Here is a 21,600-nt window from a genome sequence, read left to right as displayed (position 1 = left end):
TCCCTGGCACTACAGCAGAACAAAGAAATAAGAAAAGTGGTACAAAAAAAAAAAAAGAATAAAGGTTACTCCAAAGCAGGTTTTTCACTTGCTAGCAGAAGTGTCAGTAATTTTTACTGACATAGTGACTTTGAACAGCACAGAAGTAAAAACAGAGAAACACGGGACAAGAAAGATCAAAATATGTCTATGTCCCCAGGATCTTCTTGCCTTTCCTTTACGAAAAAAACCCCAGGATATGAATCACACACACCAGGGCCACCAAGCCCTAGCAGCTGATCTCTGCTCTGCTTTCCTGGGAAAGGAGACCTTCTTTTCAAATTTCTGTCAATATGTCACAGGGGAAAAGAAAGCCATGCAAAAATCACATCAGAGCTTTCCCAGTGATGAAGCTTTTTTACAAAAAGCAAATGTTTTCCTTAGAATTATTACCATCTGAGTTATTTCCATGTTGCAGCTGAAGGCCAGTAGTTTGCAAGTGCAAATACTTGGGGGGGAGGAATAGGGGAAGAGGGATCGTTTCCATTTTTGCCAGCGTGTAAATCTTGTTTTCTGCTGGCTGCAGTCACTCTGATGGACTTGCACTCAGTGAAGGCCCCACTGTTTCATGACATGAATATGATTTTGGAGTCAATAATGTAAATGCTTTCTTATACTCAGCATAAGCAGGCACAAGAGCTAGTGGTCTCATTTACAGTGAAGGTGATGTTTAAAATAACCATTATATGTTTATCTACCCAAAGCTCCCAAAAGATCTGCATATGTGTGTCTACTGCCTAGGTCTTTCCTCTGAAAAAGCTGAGAATGTAGTTAAGTCTCCTTGGACTCATCAGCTGTAGTGCTTTTGGCACAGTTCTCCATCACACCATCCCATTCTGCCTATCTGTTTTTTCCATTGTCTGCCTATATCATCTGAACCTGTAAATACATGGAACTCAAAACATTCTGTGATTAAAAACAGGAATACTTTCTCTTGCAGTAAGTAAGGTTAATCATGCTCAGAAATGGGCTCTTAATACAGCATCCCAAATATTTTCCTTGAAAATGTCCTGTGGGCCCTAATTATCTCTCTCCAAATGAAAAGGATTGAGTCAAGAGTTTTATGCATCTGCTTAGTTTTCAACTGGATTTTGCTGGTGGTTTAAATAAGCATGCTCATTAGCATCTGTCAGCTGCCCAGACTTATTATTTTATTGCTATGTGTTGATTTGACTTTATTAAGACCTACAAGCCTTGATCCTGCCTGAGAGATGGACTCCAGAACAGATCTGCCACAGCAGTTACAGTCATCTGCACAGGCTGCATTAATGCCCACAGTCAGGTGGAGTCTGCTGCCCTGCACAAGGTTTTCACCTAAAGGTGTTTTTCTTTCTTCCTTCCATCAGCTGAGTCCAGAGCTTCTGCCTGTTAGATCACATTGCTGAAGCATTCTCTCTTCTCGAGTCTTTGAGGGAAGTTGCTCACTCCTTTCTTTAGCGTAAAGAAAGAATGGATTCCTAGAACCTGGAAGAGCAGATTAATGTTTCTAACCATAAGACAAATCAACCAAATAAGCAGCTATTCACCCCTTTCCTTGCCCTCTTCTCTCTTCCCTCCTCAGCTCTATCTCCCTACCTCCCAGGTGAGAAATGCTGAGATGTTGTAGAATTCAGGAGCAGTTTGGTGTGTTCCCCACCTGCCCCAGAGCTGATGGCTGTTTGGACTGTGTTATAAATTCTTCTGTGGCTACTCCCAGAACTGTGTTTCCAGGTTTGGAGACATTGTTGTGGGAGAATGGGAAGAAAATATTACTATGGCAGCCCATCTTCTTCTTCCAGACTGGGGAGAAAACTCACTAGTAGTGTTTGGTCATGGTTTTATAATTCCTAAATAAATTTCTGAAGGATTGCTTGTGGGAAAGGGTGACAGACTAGTGAGTGAAAAATCTATGCTTGGGCCTTCCAGGTGACTGTGTAATGAAAATGCTCCCTAAAGAAATGCTTTCACATTATGAGAGCTTTTTCATTTGAATTCTTCTAAAACTTCTTCAACTCACATACTATATGTCTTCCGCAGACATTGACGCAACCAATCTCTATTTTATTTGGTTCTTTCTTTTCCAGTATTTCTCCTCTCCTTTCTTTCTCTGCTAGGGAGTGAACCTTTAATTTTCCTTCCAGCTGCTGTCAAACATTGCTATGATGTCTTTTAACCCATCCGTTGTCTCCCAAAACTTAGGAGTCTGCTCGTTCTCTGAAGAAGGAAGATCATCCCAGAGTGTCCTCAGCTGAGAGTCCTGAGACAGGGCTGAGAGGGACCAGAAGGGATATCATCCAAAAGAGCATTCAGGGATCACAATGCAGTTGGAAAACAAGTGTTACCTGACCCTGCAGCCCACTCAGAGATGCCTGTAATGGCAACAAACTCTTCTCTGGCAATCAGGCAGGAAAAGGGTCCAGACAATATTTGGTGCCAAGATGAGGATGAATAGGTAAATGCTGTTTCCTCACAAGAAGTGAAAGCAGCTCTCTATCATCTGCAAAGGGTTAGTTATGATTTCACCACACACCTTCCCTGAGAGACAAATACTCACCAGGGCTGATGAGCTATATCAGCCTAAGAAGAATTAGCATCCATGTACTTAAGAAAGAAATGCTGAAGCAACAGCCTGCTATGCCACTTAGCCTGGGACAATGAAACATCCATGATCTCACATTTCAAGTCCTTTCACCTGGCAATGTTTGCAAGCACTGTCCGTTAACCCTCCTCCAACCCCCCAATGCCACCTCTAGAAATGATGAAGTAAAATTCAGTTTGAGATCACACTTATTCCTGCATCCAAATCCATCACATATTATAGCCTCTCATGTTAGCACAAACATCCTTTAGAATGAAACTTTCCTATTACCATTTCCATTACAGAATCATTTCATCTGTAATAATTTTCCATCAGAGGCTGGAGAGGAGTCTGCTGCAGCTTTACCTGCATGTTCATACCAAGCACGATTGAGAGATACCATTTTTCTTCGTGTTTGAAACCAACAGGAGGAGGAAAAGGGTCTATAAATACAGGCGATCAAGAGTCTTTTACATCTAGTGGTGCGCTGTGAAGCACACCTGTAACAAAATGGGAGAGCTCAAGGGGGTGGGGGGAGATTTAGGAAAAATCAGAGCAGAATTAATCCTTCAGGCTGAATCGCCTCTGCAGAGCACAACTATAGAGTCCTGCTGACTCGAAGGGCCATTATTCAAGGGTTAAATGTCACTCAAATCAACCTCATTATGAACTGAAGAATGAGGAGGGGCTCGGGGGAGACACTGCTTTCTTATGCATTTACAATTGAGCTGCTCTGGCCTGGAGATGACCCGCCGCACAATTTTTAAATTATCTCTGCGCGCTCTGCTTGTTTTGGAAATGCTCTAAATAAAAATAATGGACTGTCTTTTAATAAGTCTCATTGTGAAGATTCCACATATCAAACAACGCAGCGCAGCTTGGAGGCAAGCGACGGGCATGTGTGATCTAGCTGGAAGAGAGACAAATGGTGATGGGAGCAACTCCATCTAGGGACCGCTGACAAGAAAATGGCATTCGCAAACTGACACATCTGTCAGGGTGGAGAATATTGGCACCTGTCACGCAATTTCAGTCATGACTTTTAATAAAGCTGCTTTCCCTTAGGTAAAATTGGAACTTGACTGTAATATTAGCTGCAAGCACGTCTTGTTTTCCCCTTCAGAGCTCTTTTGTACGTGAGACGTTTCAAATGAATCTTAAAGCTGAAGTAATGATGTTTACTACTTCTTTCCTCCTCCCCCCCTCCATTCCCTTTCCAAGTCTGGATTTGAAAGAGATGTTGTGCTGAGTTTTTTTCTTTGCAAAATGTCTCCCCTTCATCTACCAATACGAGATTTTTTTGTATGTGTGTGTGTGTGTGTGTGTGCATGCGCGTGTGTGTAGCGCTTTTTCTGTATCACTCCTTTTTTTTTTGCCTTTCCTCCTCCTTTTCAGCTGGGCTGTTGTTTGAGTGAATTTAGCCTGGGGAGGCATGTATATCATAAAAACTGGGTTGGGATTTGTTGGCTGTCAGTCAATAAATCAGTCAGGGTTTAATTACCAGGCATGTGATGGGAAGCGGTGACAGGCACCAGGTCTGTTGGATAGCATTTCTTATGGGGCAGCAGCTACTAAAAACAAAAAGTTAGAGAGTATGTGTGCGTGAGTAGATGCCGGATGGGAAGGAGGGGGAGAGATTGGGGGGCAGGGGGGAGGAGAAGTGGAGAAGGAGGAAGGGGGAAAGGAAAAGTTGAGGAGTCCTGCAGCTGGAATCCACTATTACAAGAGGAAAAAGAAAAAACCGAAAAAAAAAGTTTTGTGTTCTTAAAACAAAGACTATGGGTCTCTATTTCAAGACAAAAAATAAGGTTTTTGAACTGAATTTCTCATGTTTTGCTTGAAATATGTCAGCATGTTCTGAGTGTTACCTGATGCCTGCATTAACTTATGCTACACTAAAGTGCACCCCTTTGTTTAACACTTGCAAACATTTTATCAAAAATATTTTTTTAAAAGGAAAGAAAATAACTACAGTTGAGAGAACACATAGGGGAGATGGGGCTGGAAGGAGCTGGAAAACTATTGTATTACAAAATGACATAATGTGTTAAAGAACATTTCACAAAGTGAGAGTAAAGTTTTTTAATAAAATATGAAAGTTATATAACATTCCCAATGAGGAAATCAATACAATTTTTCCCCCTTTTCTTTCTCCCCTCCTTCTTCTCCCTTTTTGGAAGTTTTCCAGGATGTCGGACCATGGAAATCATGGACAGTATTTTTTTCAAAGGCAATTCATTCTTGACATGGTTTTTATTATTGACTAGTGATGAGAGATGTCATCTTCTTCCTGTCATATGCCATGAAGCATTATGTGGAGATTCTGCAGGATGTTTTGACTGAAAAGATGTTCTATTTTCTTTTAACTATCCTCCTGTGGTGTGTCTCAGTGTGTGTTTCAGAAATCTTTTGTCCATTTTAATGCATTATTGGCAATGGACACAAAAGTCTCTGTCTTGAGGTAGTGTAGCTGCTCCTTGCCTGGGAAGGCATTTGTCCATGAACATGAGGGAGAACACAGGATTTGTGAGAAGAGGAGGAAAATGTTCAGCAGAAGAAGAATGCATTACAAGTGGACTTCAGCTGGTGAAAAATTAGCCGAAAAAACTTATTGGTTCAAATTTTATAGAAACTTCTGAACACAAAACAATGCCAGATTAAAGATGGAAATTTGCTGTATTTAGATGTCTAATAAGAACAAAACCCTGTGGGGTTTGTTCAGTTAGCTGGAGTCCCATACCAACAGCCTGTTTATCTCCTTGTCTGGCTGCTCCCCAGCTGCCTCTGTGACTTCACCTGTGTGATTCTGGATGTCCAGCAAGACCACCCAGAGATCACCTGCAGGATCTTCTTGCATCTATACTTTAAATTGTTCCAGTCAAATACAGCTGACTGCATCTAAACTTTCCACTGCTCCCCCTCTACCCTCTGTCAACTTTTGCCACCACTCTTAGATGGCAAAATCCTTGGAGCAGAAAACTTTCTTCTTGATTGCCTCACCAGGGCCGAGCTTACAGTGTGAACTACTATAAATGTGCAACAATAAGTCCAGACCTTGCCCTGTGTACATATTCACACCACATGGGGTGCAATACCCAGGGTGCAGAAACTGTCTCTTAATTGTATTCACTGAAGAAGGAGAAGCTGAAGAGGAAGAAAGTTCCAGGTGGGAAGGGATACAGCAACCTAAAGCCACAGTTTCAATAGAAGCTTTTGTGAATATTCCCCCTTTAATGACCTTTCCTTCCCCATTCCTTCCCTTTCCTCTATCTGTGATCTGGAGATTTTGCAGCAGAGAAAAGCAGTTTTGAAATTCATGCCTTACTCCCACTTACACAAGCAACCAGCAGCACTGGCTTGATCAGTCTAAAAAGCCCTCAGTCTTAAATGTCTTGTGGGTCTAAAGGAAAAGAAACATTTTTTTAAACCTTCTCTTTGGAGTTGCTTGCTGCATTCCCTAACTCCACATTGGCTAGATCCAGTTTTCTCTCAGACTACTGGAAATTCCTCTGTTGTCCTCCCAGAGTTAGTTTTTCCAGCATCAGTAAGACTTTGTGTAAATTGAGCAATGGCAAAACACTTTTTTAACAGGCTGTCAGCAGCAGCAGGACCTTGTGGCTGGTAGGAATTCAGCCAAATCCCGCAGGGCATCCACCAGCTCCTGCCTTCAGGGCCCTGGCTGCCTCGGACAGCATACAGTTCCATTACATTAAGTTTGCCCTCCATGGGATGGCCACCCTAAATCTCAGTGCCCTGTCCAGAACTGAAGAAAAAAAGTCCAAAAGGACTCCAGTGCCTGATGGCACATAAAGCAGTCTGACCTCCATGGAAAATGCTTCCCAGCAGCAATACAGGTCTGCTCATTGCCAGTGGTGGCTGAGAAAGAGGGAATCAAGGAAACAGTTTCATAACTGGTTTAATCTCCTACTACACACCAAAGCTACATGAAAACCCGCTGGGGTTGAATCTTTAAGCCTCATCTTAACACAGAAATAATAATGGGACCAAAGCAGATCAACTCTGAAGTTGTAAGTCAGAATCAACCTCCCAAATGAGTCACTCTGGCTATTAATGCAATACAAGAATGTCAAATTATAATAATCTTTGTCAGAGGTCAACCTATATTAAAACAGCAGCTCAACAGACATAGGATAAATACCTCTTAATAATATAGGAAAGCTGATTTTTTTTTTGCTGCCAATAATTAACATTACTCTCCAAACATTTATCTCTGCCCTGCTCTTCTTGTATGAGCATGGGCATCAGGTTCTCCAGTGTGGAGTTCAGCTTAATCACAGGCCCATGTGGAAGCACTGGTAGTGTCCCTGAAGAAACACTAATTTTGGTTAGTAAGATTTTATACGTCCCATTTTATGCTTTGATTTTTTGAATAAAATCCTTTCAGGATTTTTACTGGCTTTTTACTAGCTTTAAATCACAATCAGGAATTTTGCTAGATTTCCACTGAAAAATTTGAATGTCCAGGACTCTTCAAGTTTTGTTTATCAGAAAAAATCACCTGTGCCTTCAAATGACAGAAGATGTTTAGTCAGGCCAAGTAACTCCTTAGCTACCCAGTCTGCTGCAAATGGTTACAATTTGTCCCAAGGAATGGAGTGATTTGGATGTAGTAAACCAGTCCAAGCCTGCCTCTGCCAAAAGTGGAAGTGACCAAGGCACAAACATCAGAAGCAGGTAAACTTTCCCCATTGCCCCATTTACCTCCAAATGTTGTTCACTTTTCTTGACAGTCCCAGAAAAACGGGCCTGCTTTTTTTCACTTTCATTTGATACCCACTTGTCCTATTCAAAGAAAAAGAAATGTCTGATGCATTCTGCATATGGACCAAAGGCTTCTAAAACAACTCCTCTCATGAAGTATATTTTGCACAGATCTGTTAGCCAAAGGATCTGAGCCCTGAACTGAAGTACTAATGCTGCAAGAGTAGCTTAAAGGGCCTGGGACCCATCTCCTGGAATTCCTCAAAACCAAGTGCATTAATTGATATTTATTTAGGGAAGTGTGTGATGGCCTCTAGTGGTGCACACTGTCGACAAACACTGAAACACCACAGCTTCTCTCCTGTGTTTTTTGAGTGGCATTGGGAGAAAAGTGTTGTGGCTGTACTGACACCGGTGTGTTGCTGCCGCATGAGTAACAAGACAGCCCAGTGACAGACGGGCCTGTTTCCTTTGGAGCTCCCTCCTTCCCTTCTCCGTGCGCTGAGGAGGAGGGTGCACAGCACACGCTGGGTGAAGTGCACAAACTGATACTTAGCAGTGACACATTAAGTACTACTGATTTCCCGCGAACATACCACCGTGTTCCTGTGTCCAGCATCAGGGAATAAAAACAGATTGACTTCATCACAGTTTTCTTTTCCTAAACCCACCAGGCTCACACCATGCTCCAAAACAAAACTCTTGACCTTTTTTTTTTTTTTTTTTTTTTTTTTTTTTTTTTTTTTGCTGCGGGGTTTTCCCCCCTTATCACAATCTGATGATGGCATTATCAGATCAAGGCCGTGACAGGAATATCACGACTATAGGACATTTCCTCCCCCCCATCAGATGGACTGAACCTGAACAGTGCAAACATGCCAAGGCTTCTTGCTGTGAGTGCAGCCTCTACCATTACTATGGTGAACGTGATAGCCATTAACTAATCGTCATCAGAAAAAATATAGCACTCTCTCCCTCCTCCACTGCACACTGAGGCACATACCGTATAAACATCATAAAGGACACAGTGAGAGAGAAAAAACACACTAGAGGCCATACTAAACCACATATAACCCTGATCTGAGAAGAGACTGTTATTCAAAGCAGTGAAAGCTTTCATATACTGTATGGCCATAGAGTCAGATGTTTTCTCAACAGTTTTTTAAGCAATAATACATAGATAAAGAGGCTGGAATCTGCCATCCCCTTTATAACATATGCACGTCTATTTATGAAGACACTTAAGCATGGATTTAGTAAGTCCGAGACAAAGCTCTAGAGGCGGCTGTCTCTTTAAATCCGTCTCCTACCAAGTGAAATTTGTGGCCCTGATGAATGGCAGAGCAGAGTCATCCATAAAAGGGCAGAGGAAAATCACACTCATTTGCATACAGTAATTATTCTCTGAATCGGGCCACCTTTATTGCTGCCAGAAAATCTACTGTCAGCATCGCTCTATAGATCATGTTGGAAAAGCCCGCAGCTGAGGAGCGGGCTGGTGGCTTTGGACACACCGGCTGGCACCCCAGCTGGCCTCACCACTGGGACAGGTCGTGCTTTGCCTCACTCCCCACCCAGGGCACCCATAGGTCCATCTTCTTTTCAGTCCTGGGTATTTTCAACAGAATAGCCACACAGCAGGTGGGTGAATATTTGCCCCCAGATAATAGGTGGTGGGAACCATGCTGGGTGGGGAGGTTCCCAACTGCACCAAGAAAGGCTGGATATTTTTCACCTTTTTTTCTTCTCATATGACATCTACTTTCCAGAAAAATAAAATAAAGGAGAAACATTGTACAAGCAGAGTAGCATCGCATTGCCTTATCGTTATGATACCTATGCTTATGTTCCTGTTTGGCTCTACATCTGTGAGCACCAGCAGGTTAAAAAAGGGAAGAGCTGACTGGCATTTCAGCCTGCTGGCAGGAGCAGTAAGAGGGGGAAAGGGCACAGCCAGGGACTGCACAGGCAAAACCAAACAGGAACCCTGAAAAATGAGCGAAGATCTGTGGGGCCAGAATCTCATCACAGCACAAACAAACCTGTCCCCCGTCGGGGTCTCCTGTCCCAGGTCTTCTGCTGTGGTCCAGCAGGAGGGCCTCAACACACAGCATGAAAACAGAGTTTATTCGGGTGCCCTTGGATAGCTATAGAAGAGCACCTTCCCATCCATTTATGTCCATCTACTTGCAATGCTACCAAAAACTGAAGTCTGATAGAAGCTCTGTGACAAGTATATTCTTGGCAGGAATCCAGTTGGGATCAAACTTCCTGTGAAACCTAAACCTGACATGCAGAAAACTCTCACTCCCAGTAATGAATCGCAAAGACGAGAGCAGTTTGGAGCTGGAAGCGACAGCAGCAGCTTTGGTGCCAGCACTGCAATTTGCCACACTGCAGAGCAGCTACCACCCGACACAAGGGCTTTCCAACACTGCAACAGCTGGGAACAGAATGGTGATGGCTCCCATTTTGCAGGACCTGTCCACCAGCTCACGAGTGTTTGCACACTAGTTTTTGCATTGGCCCAAACTCACAATCAAATGTACAATTGAATTTCCTGTTTTGGGTGGCTGCAAGAGACTTTAGGGAGTCTGTGTGGATATGGGCTCCCCATGAGGGTGGATACAAGGATTTAATGGACAGTCATTATCCTATGGCACCATGGCACCCCACGGCATCATCAGTTAGTCAATGTTTGATGCAATATTGAGTCCATCCAAAGGATCCAATTTTGTGAGCCATAAGGAAAGCAACAATATGAGAGCAAAAAAAATCTAGAAGTCCTGTGTTCGGATACCATCTTCTATTCTGTCCTAGGAGGTCCAGACCTAGAGCCAAAAGGTCTGGAAAATAGGTGGTGACTTCCCAAATACCATGATAATGTTGCTTGCATTTCATGGATGTTATGTTGGTGAAAAGCTTTGCTATCAGTGGGTACTGGAAACACTAGGTATGAGAAAAGGGAGTACACTTGAAACTTCATGGGTGAGGAGTGTTTTAAAACACAACTTGAACAAACCTGACCCTAATTTTGCAATAGAGAGAGAATTAGCTGATCAAAACTCTGCCTGACATCACTGAAAATAATTTTTACTTGATTGACTGGAAGCATCCTGAAGTTGCAATTTTTCTCTACACTACACCCCAATTTAGAGACCAACTGAGGACCTTTAATCTTCATTTAATTTGTGATCTAACCAAACACTTTGCGTTTCCAAACAGTCACAGACAAAAAGCTTTCTTACAGCATTTTTATGACTAAGACAAAATTAAAACTTTGTGATAAAGCACAATGGCTTTTCAATGTTTCCAGCAGGTACTTTCAGCATTATCATATCATTCAGACATGGAATTACTGAGAGTCAGCTTAAGTAAGGACTTTTTTTTTTCCAACCAGAAATACTGAACTGTTACAGATTTTGTTAGTGAACTGTTTTATGCTTCAGTTCTATAACAAAAGTTTCAGTCACAGTAGAACCTAGTCTTTTCCCCAATAAGTTAGAGGTGATGGAAAGCCATTTTGAATTAGACTGTATTTGCTGTGCTCAGGTATATAAAGATTATACACATATAGAGAGAAAAATATCTGCAACCTACCATGGCTTTTTGAATCTTCATTGGCCTATTTAAAACAGACTGTATTCCACAGTCCTGTTTCCAGAGCAGGCATCTGTCCACATCAAATCCACTAATTTTTTCCTTTGTCCTTTCTCTGATTCCTCAGGAAGGGAGTATAACAAGCCAGACAGAGAGACCTTGTCTACAGCAAATTCCTGCTGACCAAAACATGTAAGAGAAAGGCTTTTTCCTTGATCAGGCTGGAAATAGGTTATTTTGCAAATATTAAAGTAACTTAAATAAGAAGCAGTAAAAAGAGAAAGAAAAGAAAAAATCTACAGAGAAGGGAAGTCAGCATTGCTGAACAGTGATACTTCACCTTGCCTAAAGCTCTGTCAAAGTACCTGACCCCTGACAGATCTAAAGTAAAATCTTTTAAATGATGTAAGGGATAGAACTTTTTTTTTAAGCAAGCAGCACAAACTCATGGCTTTGCTGTTTATTAGGGGACGAATCTTCCAATATTGGCTTGCTGAGATGAGCACTTATAAAACCACAGAAATATATGTGTTTGCATTCCTCTTCGGGTAAAAATTTGTCAGAGAAGGAAGACATTAAACCTGTCACCTCAGATAAAGATCAGATGTTTGATTTCAAACAGAAGAAAGCAAACACTCCACTGTAGGCTCCATTAACCCCTTGAGTACCCCATGGAAACTGCTCGATGGGAAGGGCAGCTGGTGATGTCTGGGTTGTGGACTTGCAGCTACAGAGTTTTCTTGGGGAACATGTCAGCTACAGGCTATTTCTTTCTGTCTTTCCAGCATTTGCAAGGCAGAATGCATCTGCTGCCTGCAGAAAGGGGTGTGATTCAAACCAAAACTAGCTGAGATATTTGTATATAGTCCTAGTGCCACTTGCTGGGTCTGTTTTTTTTTAAAATGTGCTTTCAGAGCATCTGAAGCAGAAGCAGCACTCAGAACCACTCCAATAAAGTGAGAGAACTAGGGTATTATGGAGATCTCTCTGTTATTTCTCTGGCAACAAGGGGCTGCATTTTTTGTACCCTTAGACATATATCCAGGTTACAGCTGTTCAAAATGTCCACTGGAGTGGCCTTACATTAGGAACTAAAACACTCTGGCAAATCTATTTATGGTAATACCTGGAACCAGTTACTATAGCTAACTGGCTTAGAGTGAAGTGAATAAACTTTACTGAAGAAAAAAGAAGAGAAAAAAAAAAGCAGAAATCAACCTGTTTCTAGACACCTTAATGCATAAAGTCGGGGGCTAAATCATGCAAAAGAGAGGCATAATAAAAAGTGCTAATAAATATTTTCATCTGGAAAATCTGATCCATGCAAGACTGGGAATGTAACTATGAGGCAAACTTTTATGATCTCCAGTTCGAGGCAGATCATGTGGAACATTTGGAAGTATGTGAGATCATGCCACACAAGTGTTTGCTATATTAATCAAACAGCACAATAGTTGCCTGGATACCCACATCATTTCATCAGCTGTGGTGGCCTGTTACCAGTTTTCAGAAAATGAAATGTGACCCCTGAGGACTGTAATTGGGTGAGTATAGTAATTTAGGAACGTTCAGGGGATCTGGAAAATCTGTCCAGCCAATTCACTTACAGCCAGCCATGGCAGAAGGGTATTTCAGCACCAAAGAATCACGCATCTTGCCTGTTATCAGTGCTGATATCCAATTCTTTCCCTTCGCCTCTTTGCTGCTTGGTGCCAGTTAAGATGAACTCCAGAGTCTTAATGAGACTAGAGATAATTTTGTTTAATGAAGGATTAAGGCAGTGCTTTAGAACTCTTGGAAAAACGGGTGGAAAAAAAAAAAAAGCCAGTTCTGTGCTGGCAGAAACTGTGGTGCATTTGCAATATAAACTGCTGTATCCTCTTACACAGAATGTTTGTTGTGATACAATTTGAAACATAAAGGGCAGTGATCTCATATTTTAGCGCAGGAGGCAAAAGCCCTTCTGGACACATCCAAGCTTGTGGCATTTAGTTTAACCCAGTGTAACCTGATCAGTTTTGAGGCAGGTAAACTGTGCCTGTGTTTTAATTACAGCTGGGCTATGTAACAAGTCCAAAGTTCAGGTCAATAGAGTGATGAATTCTCTAGCCACACAATCTTTAATACTGGCTGGGCTGGTTATTAATTTTCTTTATTTGTACTGTTAAAGACCTATATAATTTGTAGCTTTGATCATTTGTTTTTTAAAAGCTCAGAAATGCTCACCCACTTTAATCAATTCATTTTCGTGGGGTAATAAACTTATTGTGTGCTCTTTACATAATTTATACAGGGTGCTATTATTTACATATCTCTTATTTATTCTACTTCTAGTAGGCTATAAGCCTTCCTATTTCTGTGGCAGCAGATTGCATTAGATGCATGATATAGGAATACTAAAGGGCAGAAGAAGACCATATGCTCCATCATAGGCTGCATTTTAATCCCTGAAATACCAAATCATCAGCCTAATCCTTCCAGTTGACTCAGGAGTGGTCTGTTACAACCCTGAAAATGGGATGGAAGACAAAAGAAGGCACAGAGCCAGAACTTCTGCTAATGTAAATCAGTGTGCTTCCACTGACTTCAGCAGTAATATCTTGGACAGCAGCTGAGGTTTTACCCCAGATTGTTTGGCTCAGTGATGTCAAAAGGAAAGGTGGGCTTCTCAGAGCCTGTTTTCCAGGTCAAACACTAGTAGCACATTATTCAGAGGTAAAACAAACCTTCTGAAGTGTCCTGAACACTGCTAGATGCATATTGCTGTAACAGGTTTTAAAAATTTAATATGCTTTTTCTTCAGAAAACTCCTCTTTGGTCTTTTCTAAACTCATCCAAGCAGAATGCATGCTTCCTATTGTATGAAGACAGCAAAAGTGGTAATATTCCATGTCCTGATTAGTACCCATCCAAGAAGCTTGAATCATACATACATACATACATATATACATAGAATGGTTTGGGTTTGAAGGAATTTTAAAATCACCTCTTTCCAACCCTCCTGCCATGGGTAGGGATGCCTTCCACTAGACCAGGTTGCTCAGTTATTTACTGTTTTGTAGGGTCAGTCATAAGCTTATAGTAAAGAAAACTTTTTCTGCCAAAAAACTCATGACAATAGAAAGGCTTGCTTCAAGATGGTTTTGTTCTGCCAATTGTTTCATTGAATGCTGCCACTCAGCTAGAAAATGCTCTGGCAAGCATGGCAGTACTTTTTAATTGTGCTGCCAGAAATTGCATCTTTCCATGATGACTCCAGCTGCAGTGGATACCCTATTGGCATTCCCTTGGCATGTTACCCTGGAAATTTGCAGTTGGTTGTATTAAGGTGAGCCACCTTCTCTAAAGTTTTCTAAGAGTACTGCGGTTGATCATTTGTCCTCCTGCAATACCATTCCCAAGAAGCTATCCTATCACACATGGCAGCATTCTGAACTACCTTAGGCTGATTCAGTGGGGAGGCTGTCTCTAAGAATATTTCAAAAGAGTTAGTATCAGGCTGCAGAGACACCACAAGTGCAACTTTTCAAAGTGAAAAGTTGCTGCTTCTCCTTCAAGGCTCACCAATAGCGTCCGAGTGGGAATTAAGCAGTACACTGATACTGTACATGATAAGCAGCATGGCTGTGGGATGAGAACAGTTATGTACTGGATAAATTTAAGATGACAAATTTGCATGTAAAACCAGAGACTCTTGTCAAAAGAAAGAAATCAATGAAGATCTGTCCATCTGATGGCAGGTTGCCTAGGCTATCTGTGACAGCTAACACAACTTTAAATAGTCTGTCTCAATGTATTTGAAAATGTTTTGGGAATGTATTAATAAAAATTACTTAAGGTTTTTTTGCATGAATCATCTTGGTGGTGAGCCTTCTGAGAAACAGCTGGGGAACAGAAAACCTTTAACAGATTTTGTAAATATTCTCAATTCCGAACTGTATGTTATTTTATTGATATACCCTCACTCCAAAAGGCAGATTTCACTGCAACAAGATTTTTTTACCCCTAAGAAAAAAAGAAAAACCTGAAACCAGAAGATGGGTGCATAATACATGGGTCCTCTGAGGAAGACATTCCTACAGTTATTCAGAGTTTCTGCAAAACAGTATTTCGTATTCTCTGTGCTGGAGAAGAAAAAAGACTAAATTTGAAACATCTCTCTGCTTCTGTGCACCAATAACATTTCAGCCTTGATGCATGGTACTCCAAAAGTGAAGAAAACATTAAAGGATAACAACAAAATTTTAGAAGCTACTAAAAATTATGCTGATCAAAAAAATTTTTCAATTAATACAGTGCTCAAAATAAAAATGCTTATAAGAGGGATAACAGTGGAGGGGTGGAGAGGGAAGAAAAGATATGTTACATTGCACTAGGAGTCAGGTGATTTTTGTGATATTTTTTCCCTTTAGGTAAATTTTTAATGAAGGGGCTGTGGTCTTGGAAAACTTTCTTTTCAGAGAAATGCTTTGAACGTCTGTATTTATTTTAGCCAATTACTTACTTATTAATTCAGTTTACTGAATGTGTTGGATATTTGTGAGTCAACATTTGCACAGATTATTTAATCCCTCCAAAGTCATCTGGTATTATATTAGTAGCTTTATGGAAGTCTTCAATGGAACAATATGAATTAGAAATGGTTTCCTAAATATGTCTGTAAGCAAAGAAAAATCACCAGTTGGAATTTTTGCAAGAAAAAAACATCCACAGATCTTGACTCTTTAGAATTTTTGCAAGGACCTTTTGAAATATATTTTCTCTCTTTAGACACATACATGTTGTCATCACAGTAGTTAAAAATAGCAGTTCTTACTGAGTTTATGTTGTGAAAAGAGACTTCTAAGTAATAAAACTATATGATCCAAAGTTAATTAAGGTTCCTTCCCACTTAAACAGTACAATAGTATAACTTTTCAAATGCCAATTGGACACTCGATTTTTGGACATCCCACGTAAGCCCTTTCCATAGACCTGATTTTTAAAAATTATCATACTTTAAGAATCATTGTAAAAAATCCAAATTAGGTGTCAAAGTGTAAGGACCTAGAAAAACATTATTCTGTTCTGTAAATATTGCCATTCAAAGTCTTGTGGATTCATTCATAGCAACCTGTGTTTTCCATTTGTTTATATAGGTATATAGATATATGTGTATGCACACGTATGCATGAGTGTGTACATATGTACTTATTTGTGTGTTGGGAGCACAGAAAAAATGAATTTTGTGGACAATCAAATTTGGTTACCCAAAAAAGGTGCTTAAATGGTCACACCGAAACTTCTCAAAGCGGCGAGACTTTCCCACAAGGCCCTGTCAGTACAGAAGCAACATTAAATATAGATACAATACATAGAAAGGACCAGAAAACCTTCTCAGTGATGCCATCCAGGTACTTGCTATTCTTGACCAATGTTTTAAGAGTTCTTTGCAAATATATTGATCTTCATCTTAAGACCAGCTGAATTTCTGATTAGTGTCTGGTCAGAATATCATTTCTCTGATGACTAGCAATCTGAAAATATCTGGCCTACATTTATTTATGCCTAGATTTATATTTATTAGTTCTTGTCTCAGCAGCTTTTACATATGTATTTTGATCCTCATAGCAAACACATTTTTGGGGGGGGGGGGGGGGAAATGTGTCTATTTTCATAAGACCTCAAAGGTTACAAAAGTGCAACTACAAAAAGCTTATAACTCATCTCCTTTGTCTTTTGTTCTGTGTTTTCTAACCAATATTTACATACAGAAAGTTGCAGGGAAACTCTGAGCAATACAATGCAACAGCAATGCAACCCTGTCACATCTGGGCAGGGAAACTCTGAGCAATACAATGCAACAGCAATGCAACCCTGTCACATCTGGGCATTGCTGAAATATCTAAACAAACAAAAGGGTATCACTAAAAGACCAACCTGGTGACTTGCTCTTCTTGAGAGCAAATTACTCTTTTGCTCCCCTTTGCAAATAACCCCAGAAACTCCCTCTGCATGAAGGTGATGCTAGCAGTCAATAAGGTCTGGTTGCCCATCTCATTTGTTCCGTAAGGATGTGTGAACCTCCCTTAGCCAAGTAAGAGAAGTGAAACCTCCCTCCCTGCTCCATCACACCCAGCCATCATTTCTGCCTCACATTAATCCTCTGATGGATTCTTCAAAGCTCTCACTTCATCTCCCTATCATAGCCCCTTGGTCTGTCCTAATGCTCTTAAGAGCATTCCCTTTGTGTGCCCTGGTAAATATCCTTACAGTTTGCCTGCAGCTGGGGCAACATGCTCACTCTGAGACCAGCCAATCCTATCTCCATTCTCTATTCTGATCCATCCAGGAGTAAAGTTCACCATTTCATATCAATTACCCTCTTTCCTTCACAGAAGTCTGTTGAGTGCAGAGCCAGGCTTACTTCCCCATCATTCAAATTCATCCAGACCAAGCCAAAATGGTCTCTGGCACTCTCACTGCATTTTCTTCATGTGTCTACTTTCTCCAGAGCCTGAATTATCAGCAGACTCTGCTGTATTAACAACAAATAATGAATAAAGCAAGTAATTAAAAATTATATTGTAGTCAAATTTTTGGATGTCAGAATCTCAGACTTCTGACATGTCAGAGTTTGAAGACATATAAGCTGAGCAGGGAAATGGTAAATGAAGAGTACTTTGGATGCTTAAGCTCTTGGCACTGGAGAGCTTTTAGCGTGATGTTTTGGCCAGACCAGCATCATTCAGAGGGTGATTTTCTACCTCAATTCCTGCTTAAGTTGTTTGGCCATAACTTGGGGGGGATTGTTTCCTTTCTTTTCCAGATGTGGACAAGTTACCAGAGAAGTGAATATACCACAGGCCATAAAGTATTCCCCTCCTTTCTTTTGTGTCACCTCTGATATGATCAAGCTAACTAATTCATTCTGAACATCCATTATTACACTGATGAGGTCTGACTGGCTGCCCTTACTGATTGACAAGGAAAAATGAGCTTTCTGAATGTGGTTCTAATCTATATTCCAGACAATGAAGGAGGGGAAAAAATGCAAGAGGAAAAAATTAATTTTGTCTCTTTAAATTTTGGAAATTACGACAATTATGCCTCCAGGTTTTTAATTTTCAATTTACAGATGTGGTGAAGTACACTGAGTCACTTGACCTCTCCAAGAAGCAGTCTTGTCCTGGCATCCTCATAGGTATCTGTGTCCATCTGGCAGAGATATTGCAATTCAAATCTCAAACTCCAACTGACTGCTGAGATGTGAGCTGTGCTTCTTTTGTGCATCCTGTCATTTCCCCCTCCCTAGCTTCAAAAGATTTAGAAAAATGTAAAGGGAACAATATCATATGGTGAATTCTGTTTATGTGGCATGGCTTATTCATCCTTATTTACATCACCCTGCCACCTAAACAGACCTATTCACAATGCATAGCTGTCACTCAGCATGAACCTTAGATTATTGTTAATGTTTACAAAGGGATGGTTATGCAACACTACACAACTGTACATCAAATACAGAGCCCAAGGACAACAAAGCTTGGTCCAAACTGACCTAAAGACTCTGGGATTTCTGCTCTGCATACTGATTTATCTGATTACACAAGATAAAAAATACCACTAACATGTTTTTAAAAATCTTTTTTTTTAAATATGTCCAACTTTTTTCATCCAAGATGTCTTTCTTTCCTCAAACACACTGTGTACCCAACCTCTATGAAAAGAGATAAGGTCAGGTTTGCTTGCAAATAGAAAAATATTCTTTAATTTCTGTATGAAGGAACTATAGCAACTTTGCAGACACAAAACTTTGGAGCAGTGGAGTGACGGGCAGAAGATTCAACGCCCAAAGAAGCATTGAAACAAGAGCAGCTTACACCACTGGTAAAAAACATAAATTTAAAGCTTAAAATGAATTTCTTACCATTAATCTGAAGCCCTGGGCAGATTTTCTATCCTGATGCCATTCAGTCCCTCCTCCTCACCTCCCAAAACAAGCATACCCATCAGCATGAAGGGGGTACAGTGGATAGCCTGGAGCAAGCTGAGGCAGTTCATGGACCGAGAAACCCAAAGCTCACACAGAGGCAGTGAGGCATGCCAGAAAGAGGCACCTTTCAAAAGTTAAACTGACTCTTCATAGTGCCCAGATGTGGCCCTAGAGGCTGCTGGCAGCACGAAGCAGCCAGTAGACAGCTCTGCCACAGGGGTCAGGACCTGGCTGGTACACCTCCAAGCTAAAACTGTGTGAGAAAACCCATGCAGTTTGTATGGCTAGCTGTGGGAGAGGATTGGGGACATGGGTTTTCCGTCTTCCTTTACAAATGCCCAGGAAAACTGCCACATGTACTGGCCCATCCAGTCCTGTAATAGTCAACAAAAGACTCAGCTGGTCTGTTGAACCCAGAATTCAAAGGGGAGACTTTTCCCTTCACACCCATCCTCAGTAACAATAAAGGACAAGCAGTGACATCAGGCATGACTCTGCAGCCTAAGGGCTCTGTCCAAATATCATCCTGGACTTTAGAAATAAAGTCTTGGTGATGATACTTATTAAAAAAGATACTACACAGGGTTTTCCATCGAGTGTGCATCAGCCAATATTCTTTATCTCAGTTTTGAATAAAACTGTAACTGGTGTTACAAAACTGGTAGTTTTGCTAAGGCAAAAAATTCTTTAAGGAACCCCTCTTAACCAGTCCTAGTTTAGGTTATCAGCCATTTCTATTTCAAACAGGTCTAGAAGAACAGAAGTTAAAAGCCCCACAGCTGTGTGTTCTGAACACACACAAGAGTTACAGTGGTGAGCTAAAGGGAGACTAATAATAAAAATGCTCACAAACAAATGTTACTTAAAAAAGGAAGGCTATGTGTCTATAATTCAGCTTATATTCTTGCCCAAATTGTTTTGGCATAGGGGATTAAGAGATACATAAAGGCTCAAATCCTCACCTGTTATCAACCTGAACTGTGGCAGCTCATGCAAACCCACCAGCCAAAAACATAACAGATTTCCAGAGACACAAGCTCAGGGTAGAAACATAAGTGAAGAAGGAAGAAGTGCCTGGGTAGAAGAAGGCGAAAGAAGAGAGCAGGACTGCAGAGCTGAGCGGGTGACAGGAAATACTCAGTAGTTTTGATACTACCACTGCAAAGAGCTTTCTAGGCAGTTATTTACCAGTCACCCAGAACTGCATTGTTGTTAATGAGTTATTACTTATATCTCAATAAACTGAGACAACCAGGTAATTACTTAATCAGGTGTTCCCTCCCCCTTTTACTCCTTTTTTCAAAGAGATTTTAATGTGAAAGCCATCTTCTATGTTCCTGAGCAGTAATATGCACTTGAGTTTTCAAGCCCATGTATCATAGAATATATAAAAAAAAAAAAAAAGCACCAAAATAATAGAGAGCTGTAATTCTACTGATGGTTTTTGGTGATAAGAAAAGCTGCAGTGGCGTGGCTTGAAAGGGTTTGTCACCATAACTCCAGGATCAAATTTCCTTGTATTACAGAAAGATGGCAGAAAGGGTCTGCAAAGGACACTCAAGGAGACATGTAATAAATGCCATGAAAAGAGCAATTCTTTCTGATAGAACAGCTTTAACACAGTCACAAAGTGCCTAATCATGGAAGTACTGAGTGAGTTCACCCCACCTTGAACTTCAGCAGGATGGAAGGTGCTCAGCACTCCTTTGCAGAGGCTCAGCACTTCAGAGAATGGGGTCCCAAACCAGGAGGAAAAATGGTTTTCAGAAATACATGTGGCAAGATATAAATTCCTACCTAATAAGATAAATCAGGTTTTATTTAAGCATTGGCACACAGAAGAAAGAGATCCCAGACAGGGCGATACATTTAAAACAATCCATTTGTTTCCTCCCCCAGAGTAGAATCCAATGTAAGCCATTTTGAGAGTTTGAGAGGTATTTGACTGCCTTTAGCTTGTACTAACCTCCTGCACAGGGATGAATCACAACCTTCACAAAATACTTCATACATGCGAAGGGCCACAGCTCGGCAACTTAAAATTAAACAGTACCAGAGCATGTAATGAGCAATTTTGTGCACTAAAGGCTATTTCTTTGCCATGATTTCAGATTCTACCTAATTATTTCATGGTAAGATTTTAATGCAACAAAATCAATAGTTGGGTTTTTTTGGTTTTGTCGGTTTTTCATTTAATGAAGATCAAAAATAGCCTCAGACAAAGATCACTTCCAAAAGAGTGGTCTACGAAGGCAAAGAAGGAAATGGTCCTAAGGCTATCAAATTCTTTGATCCAATGTCAAAGCCCTTTCAGAGATCCCCACAGACAGCATAAAAAATCTATGCAAATTCCTTTACAGTGAAGCAGGATGTTCCTGGTAAGTCTAAGCTGAGCAAAGCTTATCTCTTTCCCTAATCAGTTTTGACTTTTGGAACAAGCTATCTTCATGCTTCCTTTGGATTTGAAATTTGCTTTTCTATCTGGTCTTTAAACCACTGTGTCAAGCATATCTGTGTATGTCTTTGCTGCTTTATCATGAAATTTAAGGCTGGATCCATGAGTGAAAGGTCAAGATAGCAAACATGGAGGTAAAAACATATTTGGTCCTTCCCCTCAAATTGCCATGGTATTCAAGATGTCTGTGAACATTTCACATGGTATTTGTGATGCTCTACTCCTTCAAGAGACCATAACTGCAAGGCATCC

The sequence above is a fragment of the Haemorhous mexicanus genome, chromosome 1 (assembly GCF_027477595.1).
Source record: "Haemorhous mexicanus isolate bHaeMex1 chromosome 1, bHaeMex1.pri, whole genome shotgun sequence".
NCBI lineage: Eukaryota > Metazoa > Chordata > Aves > Passeriformes > Fringillidae > Haemorhous > Haemorhous mexicanus.
The sequence above is the reverse complement of the archived record's forward strand: the minus strand, read 5'-3'. Positions refer to the sequence as shown.